Source organism: Schistocerca serialis, chromosome 11 (genome assembly GCF_023864345.2).
Source record: "Schistocerca serialis cubense isolate TAMUIC-IGC-003099 chromosome 11, iqSchSeri2.2, whole genome shotgun sequence".
NCBI lineage: Eukaryota > Metazoa > Arthropoda > Insecta > Orthoptera > Acrididae > Schistocerca > Schistocerca serialis.
The window spans coordinates 117,397,133-117,405,272 of NC_064648.1; the positions used below are offsets into that span (position 1 = coordinate 117,397,133).

Consider the following 8,140-nt stretch of genomic DNA (forward strand, 5'->3'; position numbering starts at 1 on the left):
AAGCGCCTAGAACCGCTCGGCCACGCCGCCCGGCGGGGAGAAAATGCTGGTGGAGCGAAATGAGGCCATTATCAACGATAGAGACGGGCGTTACACGGTGATTGCGTCGTGTCTCCCGTGTGCGTCGAATGTTTTTGTCCCATCTCCTTATCTAGAGGCAGAAAATTAATGAAATATGCTCCGGAGCTTTGTAGAGCGGGTTCGAGTCGCGGTTGGGCCACAAACTGCTGTTAACGCGCTGCCCCACCTGCTGGTGCAGTGCGGGCCCACAGCCAGTGGTGCGTGACGCGGGGTCCGTTGCAGCTCAGTTATACGGCTCCTCCCTGCCGTAACCGCCCATCGGGCAGCAAATCGCTCCCAGCTTTCTCCCGACTGGCCGTGTTCTCTCTCCTCCGCGGCGGTTTCTCCAGGGAGGTCCGCCTGCAGTCCTGGCAAGGTCGCCACCTACCCGGCAGGTGCCAAGGTCGCCACAGCACACAAACGCACATGTAAATACGGCGGCGGCATTGCGTCGTGGGGCGTGGCCGCGACATAACTTGCACCGGCGCGACACTTACGCTGGCTACGATATAGTCTGTGGTCAGGGCAGCGCAGCTTAGCACGGGGAGAGTCCACAGTAGAACAACTGCGGTGTGCACCTGCAGGCTGATGGTGTAGCTACAAAAGGTAGCTCCCGTCCCTTTAAGGGGTGAAATGACATTAGGGAGTTAAAAAAAATCCGATTTTTTACTGTATAAATCGTTAGCTTAATTATCCAAGAATACAATTTCCAAATTTCAAAGCGAAATTCGCATATGTTTAGATTTTATGAGCATAGAATCAAGTGCAGATGGAAATTCTTCCAGTATATGACGATTTGGTTGAAATGGCTCTCAGCACTATGGGACTTAACTTCTAAGGTCATCAGTCCCCTAGAACTTAGGACTACTTAAACCTAGCTAACCTAAGGACATCACACACACCCATGCCCGAGCCAGGATTCGAACCTGCGACCGTAGCAGTCGGGCGGTTCCTGACTGAAGCGTCTAGAACCGCTCAGACACCGCGGCCGGCAATTTATTTTTTAAACGCCTACATCTCGAAATCACTTTTTTCACATTTGCGTGCAGACTAACTCAAAAAGTAAAGAACCGATCAATGTGAAAATTGATAGTATGATTGTTTATAAAATTACGAATTATATGAACCAACTTGTGAGATGATATCTTGATTTTAAGGGTATTTTTTGCATAACTAGATAAAAAAAATCGTGAAAATCGAAGTAAATTGTTCCACAATTTTTAATTTTCATTTTCACCCGCATTGAGGTTAATATTCTTAGAAAATAAGTTATTAATCTAAAATCAAAACCTTTTCGATTTCAGATGAAGATCGGAATGGCTACACAGCACGCAATTGGAGAACAATACTGACAACATTCAGCGGACGTCACAGCGTAACTTTGTTATTTTTGACCGAAATGATTTTGAAAATTCCCAAAAACTGTTCGAAATATGAATGAAATGATGTCAAAATTTGATTAAATACTAATTAATTCTTCCCACCCCAAAAAATCCCAAAAAATCAGTGTTAAACAGCCTCCTAATGTGATTTCCCCCCTTAATAGAATCTGTGAAGAGTGGTACGCCATATTTTGTCCGGGAGTCCCCTTTTAGAAAGTTCGCTGCCAGGTGTAAGTCCATTTGGCTGACGCTTAGCAACTTCTGACAAACATTGAAGGTTATTTTAAACCTTTTACAATGGAATGCCTTAGCTAGATCAAACCTAAAAAAGTTTGACTCTATGCACTGCCGGCCGCGGTGGTCTAGTGGGGGTGGGTACCCGTGGCCTAGGGGTAGCGTCTTTGATTCATTATCAAAAAACGTCTCCGGTCCCGGGTTCGATCCCCGCCACTGCCTAAATTTAAAGCCGGCACGGTAGCTCAGCGTGTTCGGTCAGAGGGTTAGCTCCCTCTGTAATAAAAAAAAACTGAGTCAAGCGATCAACAACAAACTTAAACGGATGTCCTACGACGTCCGCCCCGAGCAGATGCAACGAACAAAATCGAACAAAACGAGATTTAAAAAAAAAATAAAAAAAATAAAATGTGGTTCTAGGCGCTCAGTCCGGAACCGCGCGACCGCTACGGGCGCAGGTTCGAATCCTGCCTCGGGCATGGATGTGTGTGATGTCCTTAGGTTAGTTAGGTTCAAGTAGTTCTAAGTTCTAGGGGACTGATGACCTCAGATGTTAAGTCCCATAGTGCTCAGAGCCATTTGAACCACTATGCACTATTTCCCGAGAGGTATTAAATGAACAAATAGAGAGATTGCCACTTTTTTGTTTTATCAATTTTCGTTTTGGCTTTCTCATTAGCGTATGGGTCAATACCCCGAAACTAAAGAAACCAACATAATTAGAAGTTTGCGTCTTTAGTAATAAAAACTTTACATGCTTAACATCAGATATTTACCACATTAACCCGTTGGTAAAGTAATCAGCCGTCTGAAGCTGTTTTTTGTAGATGGCAGTTCGATGCTTCAAAGAATGATAGATGGGGCTATTGTTTGGAATAACATCCTCTGCGAAATTTCTGTGCTTACTATTTGAGGATCCATTTAGTACGCGACACATGTGGTTTAATGGTTGCGAAATTCTCTCAGCACTTCACTAGGAAATCCATTCTGAATACTTGCGCTACGAAGGGACACAGTTCTGTGAGCACACTGCAGCTCTGCGCTCTATCCTGTACAAGCCTCTTCATTTCAGTACAACTATCACAACCTACATCCATTACTACAGTCAAACCTTGCTCCCCCTCTTGAATTTTTACTCCTCCCACCTCCAGATACCGCCTTCCAATACTAAATTGATGATCCCTTGACACCTCAGGATGTGTCGTATCAAACAATTCCCTTCTTTCAGTCAAGTTCACCCACAAATTTATTTACCCCCCTCCCCTCCCAGTTCGATTCACTATCTGCTGATTAGTTCCTCCATAGAGATTCCGTGCAGAATACCATGGCCGGTAGATGCGCATTGGCAGGGAACACGCGGCGGATTGTGGGCAGCCGTTGTAAGGGAAATGCCGAGCGCTGAACGGAAAAACCTGAAGACTAGATTCGCATTTACTGTTAATATTAAGTGGAACCGCTCCACACGCACACTTGCTTCGTGAACTTTCAAAAAGATCTACTGTCACTTCTATTTTGGTCAGTATCCAATAATAATTCAGCTGAAAATGCAACAAAAGCAGGGATTTATTTGCGCCTCGCTATTTAAGCGTTTGAAGCGTGGTGAGTAGCGAATTTTGAGCAAAAGCTACTCCTTTCTGTTACTGGCACGTTAAAATTTGCTTTTTTTGCGAAAATACAAAGGAGTTTACACAATGTCACCTCCGTAAGATGTTGTGCAGATGAAACTGCAAAGAATTCTGAAGCAGTGGTTTGTGTAGTTTATTGAGGAACTGATAAAAAGCAAAGTGAACAGCTTCTGAAAAAGCACTTGCTTGGTACAAAAATAAACGCCTCATGTCTTTACTTATGCTGTTCCAAAACCCATAGCATTTCTCGTTTCACCAGCTAACGATAGCCCTTAAACATTGCATTCTTTCATCGAAAACGTCTGCAGTCAGTGAAATAATATGATAGATAATGGAGTTTTACATAAGAACCACATGGCAAAAGCCGGCCGAAGTGGCCGTGCGGTTAAAGGCGCTGCAGTCTGGAACCGCAAGACCGCTACGGTCGCAGGTTCGAATCCTGCCTCGGGCATGGATGTTTGTGATGTCCTTAGGTTAGTTAGGTTTAACTAGTTCTAAGTTCTAGGGGACTAATGACCTCAGCAGTTGAGTCCCATAGTGCTCAGAGCCATTTGAACCACCACATGGCAAAATACTCTCTTCTTTGCTTGCTAACATTTCCCAAGATCTCGTTACGATATCTCAAATCGTTTAGGAAACATGAGGAATGTTGTGGATATTTCATTCCGGTTTTATCGCGGTCGTAAATGAGTGAGCTACGAAAGATCAGTTTTCTCGATTTTTGCGACAGACAGAGACCTCCGTGCAATTCTAAATTCAGTATGTTAGCCAAATTTTACACAACATATTATGCACTATGCACCAGACGCAAGGTCATAACAACCCCTATATTTTCCATTGCAAACATTTTCGAATTTCGCGAGTGTCTTAGTTAAATGCAAAAATCACAATAACTATGACCATTAACGAAATGATGAACACTTCATCACAAAGCTGACGTATCAAGCTATAAGTAACACATATATGAAATTCTTTACCGAATACTTTCTGCAAAATCATTTGAGAAAAATTGCACTCGATTCTATCACCACCGGCTGGCCGAAAGCGGGAAAACAATGTCGCCCTCCCCTTCCAAACAAACGAACGAACGAACTCGCCCAGCGCTTTGGACGAAAACTCGTCCACAACAAATACTTAAATCAATATTCGATGTTACCAAATTCTTCTTACTCGGAAATGCTTTCCTTGCTATTGTCACTCTGCAGTTTCTATCTCTCTGCATAACCCATCATTAGTTATTTCGCTGCCCAAATACCAGACGTCATGGACTACTTCTTGTGCCTCATTTCCTAATCTAATCCCCACAGCATCGCCTTCTCCAACCACTGCTTGTTTTTCTTTTTCTTCAACTCTGCATAATGCTTCCTGTACAAGTTGTGTATAACCTTTCGATCCCTATGTTTTACCTTGCTAACTCCGGAATTTCAAAGAGTGTATTCCACGCAACATTTGGAAAATCTTTCTCTAAGCCTTCCTTTATCTAATCTTCTACGATAAGTCGTTGGGTCAGTACTGCCTCGAGTGTTCGTACATTTCTCCAGGAACCAAAGAGATCTTCCCCGACATCGGATGCTAGTAGTTTTTCCACTCTTCTGTAAAGAGTACGTGTTAGTATTCTTGCAACTGTGGCTTATTACACTTATAGTTCGGCAGTACTGACACCTGTGAGCACCTGCTTTCTTTGGAATCATCACATTCTTCTTGAAGTCTTTTTGCACTTCGCCTGCCACGTAAGTCTCGCACAGCAGGTGGAGTGACACAGAGGACGTTAATCAGCTAGAAGATGCGTGGCCGCCCGAAACGGCGAGTCGCAACGGCGGCTCGTGACCCTGTGCGACAAGTGGCTAGTTGCCGGGAGTCCCGCTAGGGGCGCCCTCTGCCTGACCCCTGACCCGACCGCAGAGAGCCTGGCCGTCAAATGGGGTCGCCAGCGGCAGATGGACCTGTCTAATTGGCCGCCTCAAGTCATCGCTGCAAAGTCTCTCTCTCTCTCTCTCTCTCTCTCTCTCTCTTTCTCTCTGACTATTCCCTCAATTCAGCACAGGCCGCGGCATCCGCCGGAAGTTGTCGTTGCGAATTTTGACCTTAACAGCTAGTCGCAAGGGGCAGCATACTTTCTGCAACACGTCACAGCCATAAACGGCGTACCTGCAGTACTAAACCGCTAACCCGGTACCCGATACGACTTGCAGCTTGCTTGTCTAACAGCTTTCAGGGGCAATGTTTTTACGGTATTTCGCAAAATTGTTGACCGAATATAAAAATTTAAAACACTTCCATATTCTAGTTATTAAGAGGTATACACTACTGGCGATTAAAATTGCTACACCACGAAGATGACGCGCTAAAGACGCGAAATTTAGCCGACAGGAAGAAGATGCTGCGATATGCCAATGATTACCTTTTCAGAGCATTCAGACAAGGTTGGCGCCGGTGGCGACACCTACAACGTGCTGACATGAGTAAAGTTTGCAACCGATTTCTCATACACAAACTGCAGTTGACCGGCGTTGCCTGGTGAAACGTTGTTGTGATGCCTCGTGTAAGGAGCAGAAATGTGCACCATCACGTTTCCGACTTTGATAAAGTAGATTTCAATGCTGGACAATTAACAAGTGTCAGCGTGCGAACCATTCGACGAGACATCATTGATAAGGGCTTTCGAAGCGGAAGACCCACTCGTATACCCTTGATGACTGCACGACACAAAACTTTACGCCTCGCCCGGTCCCGTCGACATTGACATTGGACTGTTGATGACTGGAAACATGATAGTAGGTCGGACGAGTATAGTCGCATGGAGCGGATGGATGTATACGGGTATGGAGACAACCTTATCAAACCTTGGACCCTGCATGTCATCAGGGGGCTGTTCAAGCTAATGGAGGCTGTGTAATTGTATGGGGCCGGCCGGGGTGGCCGAACGGTTCTAGGCGCTTCAGTCTGGAACCGCGCGACCGCTGCGGTCGCAGGTTCGAATCCTGCCTCGGGCATCGATGTGTGTGATGTCCTCAGGTTAGTTAGGTTTAAGTAGTTCTAAGTTCTAGGGGACTGATGACCACAGATGTTAAGTCCCATAGTGCTCAGAGCCATTTGAATTGTATGGGGCGTCTGCAGTTGGAGTGGTATGGGACGTCTGATACGTCTATATAAGACTGACAGGTGACACGTACGTAAGCATCCTGTCTGATCACCTGCATCCACTCACGTCCATTCCGACGGACTTAGGCAGTTCTAGCAGGACGATGCAGCACCCCACACGTCTCGAGTTACTACAGAGTAGCTCCAAGAACACCCTGCACCAAGAACACTCTTCTGAGTTTAAACACTTCCGCTGTCCACCAAACTCTGCAGCCACGAACATTATTGGGCATGAAACTTCCTGGCAGATTAAAACTGTCTGCTCGACCGAGACTCGAACTCGGGACCTTTGCCTTTCGCGGGCAAGTGCTCTACCATCTGAGCTTCCGAAGCACGACTCACGCCCGGTCCCGCAGCTTTACTTCTGCCAGTATCTCGTCTCCTACCTTCCAAACTTTACAGAAGCTCTCCTGCGAACCTTGCAGAACTAGCACTCCTGAAAGAAAGGATATTGCGTAGACATGGCTTAGCCACAGCCTGGGGGACGTTTCCAGAATGAGTTCTGCAAGGTTCGCAGGAGAGCTTCTGTAAAGCTTGGAAGGTAGGAAACGAGATACTGGCAGAAGTAAAGCTGTGGGACCGGGCGTGAGTCGTGCTTCGGTAGCTCAGTCGGTAGAGCACTTGTCCGCGAAAGGCAAAGGTCCCGAGTTCGAGTCTCGGTCGAGCAGACAGTTTTAATCTGCCAGGAAGTTTCATATCAGCGTACACTCCGCTGCAGAGTGAAAATCTCATTATTGGGCATATCTGGAATGCCTTAGAATGTGCTGTTCCGATTTACGGGCAGCCGTGCAGGATTTATGGTGGTCATTCCCTCCAACTTGTAACATCATAGATTAAGGGTCGACCTGCGACAGCAATCGCACAACTTGCGTACGGGCCGCGAGTTGCCGCCACGAGCGCAGCCGACGGAGTTCGGCCAGCTCTCATTTTGTTGGCACCTCATTTTTGCCTATTCTCTTATTTGCTTACTTGCTTAGCTCTTATTCGTTTATGGCTCAAGAAAACACCAAATGCTGTACATGGATGCGCACCTAATGTAGTTAATACATAGGATTAGTAACAAATAGGATAAGAAACATTTCTCTACTAATAACCATTGTGTGTGTGTGTGTGTGTGTGTGTGTGTGTGTGTGTGTGTGTGTGTGTGACTGGCGGTCAACGGCTCGATGAAACCATTCCGAGGTATTCACCGTCAGTCACACTCGGTGATGGTACTAACAAATCTCTCATCTATCCTATCTTCTTTTTATATTCTTCTTAAAAACAACAAAATTTTATTTATATTTCAACCTCAAATTAATTTTATTTTGAATCATTCTTTGTAAATTTTTGTAGATAAAACAAAAGGAAAGAAAACTGTAAAAAGATGAAAAACGAAAATTGTAAGATGTACGACCTGTTTTAAACATCAGGTAACAGGTCTATAATTTGGCAATAAATAAATTAAAAAAAAAAAATTAAATTAAATTAAAAAATTATGGCTCATGCTATTGTGCTCTCTTTCAGCCATTCTGATTGTTTTGATTTACTCCCAATTGAGAACTGCTCATTTTGCCATTTCACTTTTGCATATTTCTCATTTTGCTAATAATATGCTGCTTACCTTTTTACAGATGATTGACATAGTCTCATGTACTGTTTGTTCATTTCAGCCTGTTCATATGTTGATGTTCTTAAAATACTGTAATAATTATCGGA

General features: G+C 44.8%; 1 non-coding gene across 1 annotated transcript; it reads left to right on the forward strand.

Moving 5' to 3' along the window:
* Window positions 1–7,035: 7,035 nt before the first annotated feature.
* Trnas-cga (transfer RNA serine (anticodon CGA)) lies at window positions 7,036–7,110 on the forward strand. Its single transcript has one exon. It is a non-coding gene; the product is annotated as a tRNA-Ser (tRNA).
* Window positions 7,111–8,140: the final 1,030 nt, after the last annotated feature.